Raw genomic sequence first — 13,076 nt, forward strand, 5'->3', positions numbered from 1 at the left:
ACAACAAAAACATGCATAAGAAAACAACATTTGCTTAGCAATCCTCTTCCTGTGTCTGTGAAAAATAACTTTCTTGTGTGCCAGCAGGTCCCCCCACAGCAGCACATTGACCACCAGCGGGAAGAATTCCAAAAACGCGATACTTTGCCCTCCCCACTTCCATTTAACAGGCCAGTGTTCTGCACACCACTTCCTGTCCCTGTACTGCCCAAATCCTACCCCTCCTGCCACAAGTAGCTTTGCACGTCCTACAGCAACTCTGCTGGTACCACTAAGGGCACCCAATTAAAGGATTCCAACAAAAAAGATCACATCCTCAAATCCTCTGTGGTTCCTGCTGATAATCGAACATGATGATGCTGCTAATGTAACCCCGACATAGATAGCTCCAGCCTCCTACAGAATGTCCTCCCAGCTATCACTATCTGCCATGCAAACTTTAGATGGCCTAGCAGTACTTGCACTTCTCTCACCGTAATATTGCGCTTGTCTAGCATTGCATCCAGTAGTAAGAGCATAGTCAACTTTTTCTCCTCGGATCGGAAGATTTCTCAACGTGAGCAGTAGCGGCTATCCGGAACCGCCCGCATTGAGAAATCTCACCGACAGGTGGTCTGGAGTAAGATTTTGCTTGCTCACCCTTGACAACTTAACATTGGCGAGAGTGAGCGAGAAGAAAACTCTGCTACACGGAGCGGAGTTTTTCGCAAATCTGCGCACTGCGCGGAGTGGGAAAAACTCAGTTTGCGAAGCAGAATTTCACACCCAGGCCTAGTAATATGAACATATTTTCTCATGCCCTAATTGAGATGAGCTGTAGAATGTTTTATACCTTTAATAGGTGCCCTGTGTTGTCTGGAAGGCCATGGAGCAGGGCGTTCCCGCCATCTAGATCCAAGAGTGCAAGGACTCAGTTCTGAAGCAAATGGTTTAATTTTATTTAGAATAGAGAACTGGTACCAGACCATATTTGTATTTTTTGACACTGTGTTCCTTGAGGATGGGGTTGGAGGGCAGGGTGAATCCAAGAGGAATGGCAGCCAGTGAAAGTTGGCCTTCAAAGCAGTCATTGAGCTGGGTTTGTACTGTTTCTTGGCAAATAGTAGGAATTCTATCTTGGTTGGGTTGAGCATCAATTAGACCTTGGACATCCAGGTGTGGATGATGTTCAAACTGTGTTTAAGGAGTTGGATGTCTGAAGCAGTGAAGCAGTGAACACTTTAAATTAAAGTTGTTCATCATCAGCAAGTTGGTGAATCTTGATGCTTTTATTTGTGAGTAGATCACCAATCGGTTTCATGTAGAAATGAATTAAGACAGGTGACGTTATGGAACCCGAGGCAACTCCACAGGTCCTCAGGAGTTTTTGGCACCCAGAACTACCCATGTGGCCAAGCTGGTGTTCAATGGAAAGGTAGGAGGAGAACCAGTAGGGGACATTGCCAGTGAATCCCATTTGAGACTCTTGAGTGCTTATGAGGGTTGCATAGTCAACTGTGTCAACAGCAGCTGAGAGATCAAGCAGTATCAAGAGGCAAGGGATATCTTTATCTGTGGTCAGGAAGTCATTGTCTGCAATGTGTAAAATAATGGAGTTCATGCTGTAGCATCATCTGTAGCCAGAGTGGTAGTCTTAATGTGATCTTGAAATTGGACTACCATTTCAATGATTTTGCAGAAGGGTTGTCAGTGAGTAATGGAATAGTAGTTGGCAAGGTCATCAGGGTCTAGTGTAGGTTTATTTAGGAGTGGGAGGATCTTGCCTGTCTTCAGAGCTTCTGCAAATATGCCTTGAGTGAGGTAGGCTTTGACAGTGGTAAGCAGGGTTGAGAGGGCTTACCCAGAGACAGCTTTAATTTAACGAAGGAAGAGAGTAAGATAGCATCTTCAGAAGATGTGGCTTTGAGGGAGTTAGTATATTGGCGAGATCTGCAAGGGATAGGACTTGAAAGAATGACCAATGTAGTAGTCTATGGGAAGTTATGGGTGTAAGAAATGAAGCAAGCTTGGGGTTGTTGATGTGCTTTCAGATCTGTATTTTTCACTGAAGAAGAGGTTGGAGGCAATGCACTTTTCCGTGGAGTGAGGAACAGGTGGGTCCAGCAGGAACTGCACATTACTATCTAAAAGCCAACCCTCCTGAAACATTCATCACTATATTCTGTGTTCTAATTATTAGTGATTTTGATTTCTTCTGACTCAAGCACACTCTTAGGGCCCGATTCCAAAGCGGTTCAGAAGGCCTCATAATGGCATTTGCTCTGTCCCAACCGGATCAGGAACGTGTAATTCCGACCGAGGGCCCGATGTTGAGGCGGTTTGGAAAGCTTCCCAACCATATGGGTTTGGGAATGGTTCTGACCAAATCGGATCGGGAGAGTCCAACCGACCGAGTACGATGTATCCGGATGCTTCCAGATACGATTTGGTTGAACTCCCATTGACTTCAATGGAAGCCTTTGTTCTGACCAAATGCATAGGCTCCCATTGAAGAAAGGGGTGGCTGGGGAAAATCTGCATCCCCTGGTGCTTGCCACACTATGCATGGCTGGTAAGGACGGACCCATGGGTACTCCCATGGGCCCAATTGGGAAGGCTAAGGGTGCAGGGGGGCCCACTACGAGCTCCCTAAGCCTGATTCCGACTGCCGATTTGAGTCGGATGCCACGATTCAGAAAGGCTGTCCATATTCAGCATCGTACTTGATCGTTCAGAAATGCGGAATGTAGACACGTACGATTCTGCTCCGTACGGCTCAGTCATTCCAAATGCTGTTGGGTTCGGATTGGGATATTCCTAATGCCTAACTCGCATCATACTCATTCGGTCGGAAATCTTTCTGAGTTGGTCGGAAAGACACGTTCCCAATCCCATTTGGACGGAGCAAATCTCTTTAGGAGGCCTTCCTAACTGCATTGGAATCAGGCCCGACACATTTTCACTATCCTGTGTATCAGACAAATGACATTCACGTGTGCAGGTACTTATTTCCCAAATCATGATGACACCGCACCCCTGGGCTCTTTGGAGACGCATCTGTTAGATGCTCCTTCTCTCTACCTGAGTGGAGGAGATTTTAACACTCTGTTGAAATAAGATCTGGATAGATCCACTAAATGTAAATGCATTTCTACTCCAAAAGTTTGCAGCATCTGTGCAAGATGGCTGGAAGTCAGAAGGGTATATCTATTACAGTAAGAAATAGGGAGGTTTTTGCAAACTAGCAGTGACAGACGGTGCGATTAAGAACAGTGGGGTGGGGGGAGAGTCGACAGACAACAAGGGAAAATAAAAAAAAAAGAAAACCATTTACCTCGGTGATGCAGCGAGCACAAGGTAAGTGTGCGTTCCTTTTAAAAAAAAATGTTTTTTCCGTCGTCGTCGTCTTTTGACTCCCCCTCCCACCTCTGCCCACCGCCTCACTACTCTTACCTGCACCAGCCATCACGGAAGACTATATTACAACTTTCTTGAGAAATCTTTGATTAAAGTAGTAAAAAATGTAAGTCATATTACTGCTCACTAGTTAGACTGTTCTGCTGTAGCCTTGTGTTCAGAGCGTGATGGACTTTGAACAGAACATTGCTTTTAGACAAACATGTTATATAGAACTTACTTGATAGGAGGCAATAATTTTTCTTTATCTGAATATGGGTTCAACTTACGTTATTATACTATGGGAGACATATACAGTTTACAATGGCAAGCTTATTAGTAAAATTGCATAAAATTACAACAAGAACACCCAGGAGAAAGAGAGTTAAAGCAAGAAATGAGTGTGAAAGAAAAGTCCAATCACACATTTTAACAACTCCACAGTAGCTGGCCTAATCCAAGGTATGAAAAATGCCCAGAATAAATTCAAAGCTAATTTGGAAAGGAACATTAAGAAACGCTGGAAAGCAAGCAAACAGCAACATTTTGAATATGTAAATAAGTTTGTGGCAATTCTAGCATGGAAGAAAAAAGCAGATATCACTAGGAACTTCATTAACTCATTAACAGAGGAAGATACTGGTAAAGAAAGAACTAAACCGGAGATTTAGAAGTTTGAATGCTTAAAACATATAGTACTTTATATAAGGAAAACATTATCCCAGATCCAAATGAGATAAAACTGTGGTTGGCAGATAGACAATTACAAGCACTCTTGGCAGGCCCATCCACAGCCCTAGCTAGAGAGAACAGCGAAGAAGAAATCATAATTCAAATAAGAAGAATGAAGAATGGGAAAGTGACAGGGTTGAATGGCATACTAAGTACATTGTACAAGAAATTACAAGAGAAGATAGCCTTGATTTGAAACATTATGTTTAACTCAATATATTGAATAAAAGTGAAAATGTCCTCTTCATGGAAAGAAGCTACCATAGTATTAATTTTAAAGCCAAATAAAGATCTGAAAAAAGGGACTCATACAGACCTATCTTCTTAGTAAATCTTGATTATTCGTTTTTTTCCGTAATCATGGCTAACAGAGTTACAGACATTGTTCCTACAAGTATCCATCCAGATCAAAAAGGCTTCACTCCATGTACACCGCTTCATGACTTGACACTCCTTCTAATAGCCTCAATAGATGTGGCAGTGCATATTACAACCCCCCTAGCAATTTCCACTTTCGATGCAGCCAAGGCCTTCAATATGGTAAACTGGATATAACTTTGGGACATTTTAACATACATTTTTTCTAAGCAGGGAATTCATAAACATGATAAAAGCTTTATATAAGTCTTCTCATGCACAAATTCTATTAAATGGTGTGTTAACAGATACATTTCACATTGCAGAGGGACTAAGCAAGGGTTCTCACTATCTCTACTACTACGATTCACTTTCAATATTGAGCCATTTGCCAATTCAATTAGAAATGACAAATATGATTAGCCCTTTCTAATCTCAAAGCTTCTCAAACAAGATAGCTATATATGTGGAAATAATATCTATGCAGCAGATCTTGTCCGTTTAATTATAAGAGGACAGATATTGGTGAATGAATTTTGTAAAGTACCAGGCTAAATACAGCAAAAACAGAGACAATGATGTGGAAGATAAAATATGACAACCTGAACATTAAAAAGGTGATAAGATATATGGGGTACTAATTACTCAAGATCTGCATGAGATGCTAGCTAAAAATCTAAACCAAATAGCCATAGAAGTAGAATGCCTGATGAGGAGATGGAAGAGTTTAATATGGTAGGGTGAATATAATTAAAATGATTATACTCCCAAAAATTACGTTCTTACTTAATTTAATCCCTATTACCTTTCTTAAGAATATTATTTTAAACATTCAGGGGAAGATCAACAAATTATGTCTGAGCATTAGAAGGTATAAGGCTGAAAAGGAAGTTTAGGATGAGGTGTCTGGCACTGTTGAACCTCAACCTCTACGTTATGCTTTTCAGTTCAAAAACAGCTGAGGGCTATTGATCCACCCTGAACATTCCCTGAGAGGCAGAATATTCGATACAACACTGAGGGACCTAAGACTAGAGAAATTCCCATACAAATTTAGGGCTCTTTATACTTTTTTTTAAGTGAGTTTGAAAGTTTTGAGAGGCAGCTTAAATCTGGGGCGAAATTTATGAAGAATATTAGGCGTCCACTAGTACACGCTTTCTTTCCCAGGGTACGCCAGCATGTTTAAAAGACAAGCTTAGCTCTTCTTTGAGGAATGCTTTCATAGGTACCTGGGACAGCCTGCGAGACGAGATACACCTCATGAACTGGGACACAATCTTAGACGCAAAGGGATGTAATGTATCTGATTTAAATATTTACAGCTGTGCTCCGATTACCTCAGGTGTAGAGCCAATATTAGAGATGTTCAATATTAGAAGGGAAACAGATCTACTTAGCAGTCACTATCCATTACCTTACAAATAAAACAGAACAGTTGTGGCCTAAGATTTTCCTAAACGTCTAAGCAGTGCTACTCACTCTCCAGGTCAACCGTTATAGAACCTGAATTTAACAATATATGCAACTACAAAGGTATAGGAGCACAGTAACCTGAATTATAAGAAGCTGACTTCACAGAATTGTATAATGCTGAGACTTCAGCGTTTTAGGCGGCTTACTTCTGTTCAGCACCGGGGGCATTGTATGCCTTCTTTAGCTCATAATTGCGCGCTATGAGGCCATGTAAACTTAAGGCCTGATAGAGAATAACACATGCATCATTAGGATTGATTGTTTATGAACATATAATGAAAGTGTGAGAGGGAATTTAAAAAAGAGAATGTTTAGCGAATTGATGGCTAAGCCGGATTTATCATGAGCTGAAATCATAATGAACTAGGCACTTTGTGAAGGAATTGATGCCTACTTTGTCTTGTGAGCTTGGATCACCTCAGCTTGGCATTTGCCCTGAAGAAGTCCCGTATGAATTGAGACGAAACGCATAGGCTGTTTTTCTGTTTTTTCTGGTTGTATCATCCTGTTTCGTCTAGCTACTTGAAGACGTTTGAATTAAGGCAAAAAAGAAATAACAAGGACGTGAAAGTTTTAAATTCAAACAGAATGTATTTGTTTTGCTGTCTCACGTATAAGACAAGTGTCTATAAAGGTTGTAAGATACATGTTTGAGCATTATACTTCAGGGTACTGTGCTCCTCTGCCTTTGTAGTTACTATCTCTTACCTTGTACACTGAACATTATGGCTAACAAAGTGGATTACTTGCTAATAGAGGAGCGACTAATGTCTGTGTTAAAAAATTTAAAAATACATGGAAATTAATATAAATAGTAAAGGAAAAAATTATTTCTCAAATTACATTTCTGCTTTGACTATCATTGATATTACAACTGGATAAAATATGTTCCATCTTTAAATAGTTTAATGTCATGGGAGTGGAAATAAACATGGCCATATACCTTTAATTGGAGAAAATGCACAAATAAACAGTATTCACTCATATATTACAGCCGTGCAAAAGTCAAATCTAGGTGATTACCTTCGTTTACTGAAAGTGACATGTAAAATCTTTGTTTATAGCCCCACCGATTGATGGCACAATTGCTTTATACCTGCAATATTGTGCCTCAATATAATTTTATCTTACTTTACAGAGTTAACCTATTGCCTCCTGGTTTTGACTAAGTACATTTTTTTAAACAAATACATGCAAAACAAGCATTGAAAATGCAATAGGTCTCGCAATAACGCGAGTCTGAACTATTAGCATTGTAAATGATTATGCCCTTTATTTTTGCGTTCTGGTTTTTGGAACATAAATAAAAGGCTTTGCCATTTACAAGGCCTATAGCTTAAATTTGCGTTAAAACAAGACCTATTGCATTGCAATGGTGGTGGTGCTGCTGAGTTTTCTCTGAATCTGCACCCACAATCTGCACCCACAATGTGTGAGTGGCGTTGCGTGTGTGAGTGGCGTTGCGTGTGTGAGTGGCGTTGCGTGTGTGAGTGGCGTTGCCTGTGTGAGTGGCGTTGCCTGTGTGAGTGGCGTTGCCTGTGTGAGTGGCGTTGCGTGTGTGAGTGGCGTTGCGTGTGTGAGTGGCGTTGCGTGTGTGAGTGGCGTTGCGTGTGCGAGTGGCGTTGCGTGTGCGAGTGGCGTTGCGTGTGTGAGTGGCGTTGCGTGTGTGAGTGGCGTTGCGTGTTCGAGTGGAGTTGCGCATGTGAGTGGCGTTGCGCGTGTGAGTGGCGTTGTGCGTGTGAGTGGCGTTGCGCGTGTGAGTGGCGTTGCGCGTGTGAGTGGCGTTGCGTGTGTGAGTGGCGTTGCGTGGGTCAGTGGCGTTGCGCGTGTCAGTGGCGTTGCGTGTGTGAGTGGCGTTGCGTGTGTGAGTGGCGTTGGGCGTGTGAGTGGAGTTGTGCGTGTGAGTGGAGTTGCACGTGTGAGTGGCGTTGCGTGTGAGTGGCGTTGTGCGTGTCAGTGGCGTTGCGCGTGTCAGTGGCGTTGCGCGTGTGAGTGGCGTTGCGCGTGTGAGTGGCGTTGCGCGTGTGAGTGGCGTTGCGTGTGTGAGTGGCGTTGCGTGTGTGAGTGGCGTTGCGTGTGTGAGTGGCGTTGCGCGTGTGAGTGGCGTTGCGCGTGTGAGTGGCATTGCGCGTGTGAGTGGTGTTGCGCGTGTGAGTCGCGTTGCGTGTGTGAGTGGCGTTGCGCGTGTGAGTGGCGTTGCGCGTGTGAGTGGCGTTGCGCATGTGAGTGGCGTTGCGCGTGTGAGTGGCGTTGCGTGTGTGAGTGGCGTTGCGTGTGTGAGTGGCGTTGCGTGCGTAAGTGACGTTGCGTGAGTGGCGTTGCGTGTGTGAGTGGCGTTGCGTGTGTGAGTGGCGTTCCGTGTGTGAGTGGCGTTGCGTGTGTGAGTGGCGTTGCGTGTGTGAGTGGCGTGCGTGAGTGGCGTTGCGTGCGTGAGTGGCATTGCGTGTGAGTGGCGTTGCGCATGTGAGTGGCGTTGCGCGTGTGAGTGGTGTTGCGTGTGCGAGTGGTGTTGCGCGTGTGAGTGGCGTTGCGCGTGTGAGTGGCGTTGCGCGTGTGAGTGGCGTTGCACGTGTGAGTCGCGTTGGGTGTGTGAGAGGCGTTGCGTGTGTGAGTGGCGTTGCGTGCGTGAGTGGCGTTGCGTGTGTGAGTGGCGTTGCGTGTGTGAGTGGCGTTCCGTGTGTGAGTGGCATTGCGTGTGTGAGTGGCGTTGCGTGTGTGAGTGGCGTTGCGTGTGTGAGTGGCGTGTGTGAGTGGCGTTGCATGTGTGAGTGGCGTTGCGCGTGTGAGTGGCGTTGCGCGTGTGAGTGGCGTTGCGCGTGTGAGTGGCGTTGCGCGTGTGAGTGGCGTTGCGCGTGTGAGTGGCGTTGCGCGTGTGAGTGGCGTTGCGTGTGAGTGGCGTTGCGTGTGTGAGTGGCGTTGCGTGTGTGAGTGGCATTGCATGTGTGAGTGGCGTTGCGTGGGTGAGTGGCGTTGCGTGGGTGAGTGGCGTTGCGTGAGTGAGTGGCGTTGCGTGGGTGAGTGGCGTTGCGTGTGTGAGTGGCGTTGCGTGGGTGAGTGGTGTTGCGTGGGTGAGTGGTGTTGCGTGGGTGAGTGGCGTTGCATGTGTGAGTGGCGTTGCGTGGATGAGTGGCGTTGCGTGGATGAGTGGCGTTGCGTGGATGAGTGGGGTTGCGTGGGTGAGTGGTGTTGCGTGGGTGAGTGGCGTTGCGTGGATGAGTGGCGTTGCATGGATGAGTGGGGTTGCGTGGATGAGTGGGGTTGCTTAGATGAGTGGTGTTGCGTGGATGAGTGGGGTTGCGTGGATGAGTGGGGTTGCATGTGTGAGTGGTGTTGCTTGGGTGAGTGGCGTTGCGTGGGTGAGTGTGGTGTTGCGTGGATGATAGTGGGCTTCGTGGGTGTGAGTGGCGTTGCGTGTCTGTAAGTGTTGCTGTGTGGGTGAAAGTGGCACAGAGCCTTTGATGTGGCCTGGCGCAGGAGAAATGCTGCTGCTGCTAATTAAATACAAGAGCGGCCGGGAAGCGGCCAGGAAACACAAGTACGGCCGGCCACATAATTAGGGGAGGAGAAGCCGCACAGCACACGCTGGGAGAAGCCCTTTGATGTGCTGTGCGGCCGCGATGCGCGCTCTGTGCTGGGGGAGGGGGGAGGGCCATTAGGAACAGGAACAGATGGCCATGAAAGTGTATGGGCCAAAAGCGCGTGCCTGTACGTGCACTCGAAGAAAACGCCACGAAAAAAAGCGGTGGTTTGACAATCAGTTCGAGCACTTGAATTCTCGCCATTTCCCATTCCTTCGGAATGGTAAAGGACGAGACCTAAAAATGCCTGTGCATAAACTATTAGCTCAGATCCGCATATTGTAATATGCTAATTATTACCATTGTTGAGGAGTAGAATGGCATTTTGACCCACAAGAAGCTGTGCTTCTAATGAATCGTGTTATATTGATTGGGCAACCCAAGATACCCTTGAGGGCTTGGGTAACAAAATATTGTGAGGTAAAAGTGCCTGCAAGGGATTTTGTTTTAAAATAGTAAAGCAAAATGTATAAAAATTAAATATGAGTGCCCAAACTTGTGGTCTCAAATATATGAATTTTATAAATCAATTGAAAATATCAAGAGTGAATAAATCAAAAAATCAATCAGCAACAGGCGTATACTTTTTTTGTAGAAATGTATGATCAAATATTTAAATCAAAGGGTACAAAACAATATTCACATATACAAAAGGAACAGAGATTGAATATCATCTGGATAAAAATGCCTACTAGTCATTTATGTGAGTAAACCATTTCATGAGCATATTTACAAATATAAATTTTCATTTTACATTCAATAAAAAATTCCTATATAACAATGTTTTCATCAAAAATGGGTTAAACTTTATTTTAAATGAGTTGCAGCGCTGGTCTCCAGCCTACTCTGGAATAACGGACCGGCGCGTATAGCTTATGATAAATTGATAAAAAGTTGGTATGAGGGAGGGATTGCACTACCCAACGTTCAATTATACTACTGGGCTGCCCAACTTAAAATAATTTAAGATCCACGCCCCCGAGATGACCCAGCCTACAAGGCGGACTGGTCTCAACTGGGGACGGACTGCATGCTTTCCGTTTTATACAACAAATCGCAAGTCAAAAAGATGCTGGGCCCGACGCAGCACACAGCGGCCCTGTGGCACGTAGCACAAACGCGACTGGGCTGGAAAGGGAAAATCACCAAACTGACACCACTATGGGACACGAAGTCATTGGGGAACTTCAGATCATGCAAAGGGTTTACACAGTGGGACTACATAGGAATCTCCACGGTGGGGGACCTATGGGACAAGGACACAGTGATTGCGTTTCCACAACTCCAACAACAGTACGGCCTAGGCCCCACCGAGACGTTCAGATACGTGCAGATACGTCACGCACTGCTCCAGGCAATCCCAGCAGACACTGAAATACCAGAGTCCTCGCCTCTGGAGGATAGACTACTGACGGACTTTATGCAACAAAGTGCGACTTCTCTCACATACAAAAAACTGGTTAACAACCTGGAGGACCCTACACTTAAACTTAGAGAGAAATGGGTGGGAGAGATAGGAGAGGTAGATGATTCGGAGTGGAATGAAGCGCTTGCCTCCCCGAGAGAAGTAGGCATTTCGGCAAAGTTCAGATTAGTGCAACTCAAAATTCTGCACCGTATTTACTACACTAGAACACTACTTCACAAGATACAGAGGGCACCACACCCCTTCTGCCTTAGGGGATGCGGGGAGGAGGGGACACTATTTCACACGATATGGGAATGTCCACAGATACAAGAATTCTGGAAACAAATTATGCGTACTGTCTCCCAGGCCCTTACAATCTCCATTCTACCTGAACCCCGCAAATGCCTGTTGAACATCTGGGACCCCAATGATCTGGATAGATATGGACTGATATGGGCCAACTAGCCATGACAGTGGCTAAACGAGACATTGCACAGAAGTGGGGTGCTCCGGAGCTGCCTACAGCGAATAGATGGACAAAAAATATGGACATACTGATGGTGACGGAAAGGGCGGTGTATGTGCTCAGGGCTTGCCCCCGTAAGTGGAACAAGATCTGGGCAGCATGGAATACATATAGGGGGGATATCTGTGAACCCTTGCCAGAAGACGAGGATCTAGACTCCGAAGGGGAGGATGAGTAGGGGGGTGGACGATTGGTTGCTAGATTACTATATGAACAAGATGTCGCTTTACTGCAGCTTTATTGGGACACAAACTGTAGACATGTGAGATGGCTGGTGGTTTGATATGGGCGAGAGAGGCATACTGGAAAGTGATGACACCTTAAACGGTCAAAACATTTCTGTTTCCCTAGTACCCTTCTTTTCTTTGTGTTGTTTAGTTGTGTTATGCTGCTACCTTGTCGGGCGCCAGGACGCTCCTTCGCTGGAGCATCTGTGCGCTTAATAAATTTGCATATCATAACAACATAACACCTGTTAGGTTTTTCTGCCTTTTTTTTTTTGTTATCTTCTTCGCAAATTAGTATATATGTTCTGAAGGTTAGAGTGGTGCGACGTGTACAATGGGAGACAGCTACCTAATGCTCCAACAATTGCATTACGGACAACTGGTAGTAACCATACCTGTCACTGTTGGGACTGAACTTAGCGTATATCAGACTACACATTTAATATACTGATCTACTGATAAGAAACTGCATGGAGAACAAGATTGAGACTTGATTGGAATATTGTGTATGTAACTTCTGCCTTCATATCAATAAAGTTTTTAAAAAAAAATGGGTTAAACTTGTTGACATTTCGGTCTTGTCATGTGTTACATCTAGTAGACCATCTTCAGGACAGAAAAAAATTCATATGTGGACTGAAGACCCCTTCCACATTCCACACTTGTAAAAATCGCTAAATGCACTCTTTACATCTGCATTTATGCTATATTTCTTTGTATACTATATTTATCAAGATTGGACAGAGGTGGTATGAGAGAGTTGCTTCTTCAATGGATGGAAACCAAGATTATACTCCAATTACAAACCAAATTATCAGATGGCCTCAAAACGGAAGAGGGATTAAATGTCTCATTACACATCTAGATTCGAGTTGCTGCTGTTACTTTATAATATCTATTGTGTTTTAAATTGGATATTAGGATGTTATCTTGTGCTTTACACTGGACACTGATGAAATTGTTATATAGGACTTAGAATCAATTTATAAACCTTCAGGCTGTTATTTTCCTCTTTACTGCATACATATAAAGCTGTTTCAGGATCTAGTTTGGCATTTGATTTGTCAATGTGATTGATGATGGTCAAGATATGCATATAATTTTGGGCACTGGTTGCTTTAACATCAAAATAGTTTATTTAATAGAAGCATGAGTTGTATTATATAGCCATTAACAAGTTGTTGATCATCTGTGGCTATATTTGATAATATATTTGGACATTGTGTACAGCTTTAAGAACACCCGCTGTTTATACTATTTAAGCACTCCCCTCTTTATGGTATTTTTATATTTTCTTTGGTAAAGTCCAGGAAGCTAAACAAAATGCGTCTGGAACGTTTTTGTGCACTTAAAATATGCACTTTATTAGAGAATAAATGAATATTTATTTCAGTCCT

The 13,076-nt window shown here is 44.1% G+C and overlaps 1 long non-coding RNA gene across 1 annotated transcript in view; it reads right to left on the minus strand.

The window, feature by feature from the left end:
• The window catches only part of LOC144827310 (uncharacterized), a 56,689-nt gene that overhangs the window by 414 nt on the left and 43,199 nt on the right, over nt 1–13,076 (minus strand). The gene's annotated exons all lie outside the window — the stretch shown is intronic.

Source organism: Lissotriton helveticus, chromosome 4_1, assembly GCF_964261635.1.
Source record: "Lissotriton helveticus chromosome 4_1, aLisHel1.1, whole genome shotgun sequence".
Taxonomy (NCBI): domain Eukaryota; kingdom Metazoa; phylum Chordata; class Amphibia; order Caudata; family Salamandridae; genus Lissotriton; species Lissotriton helveticus.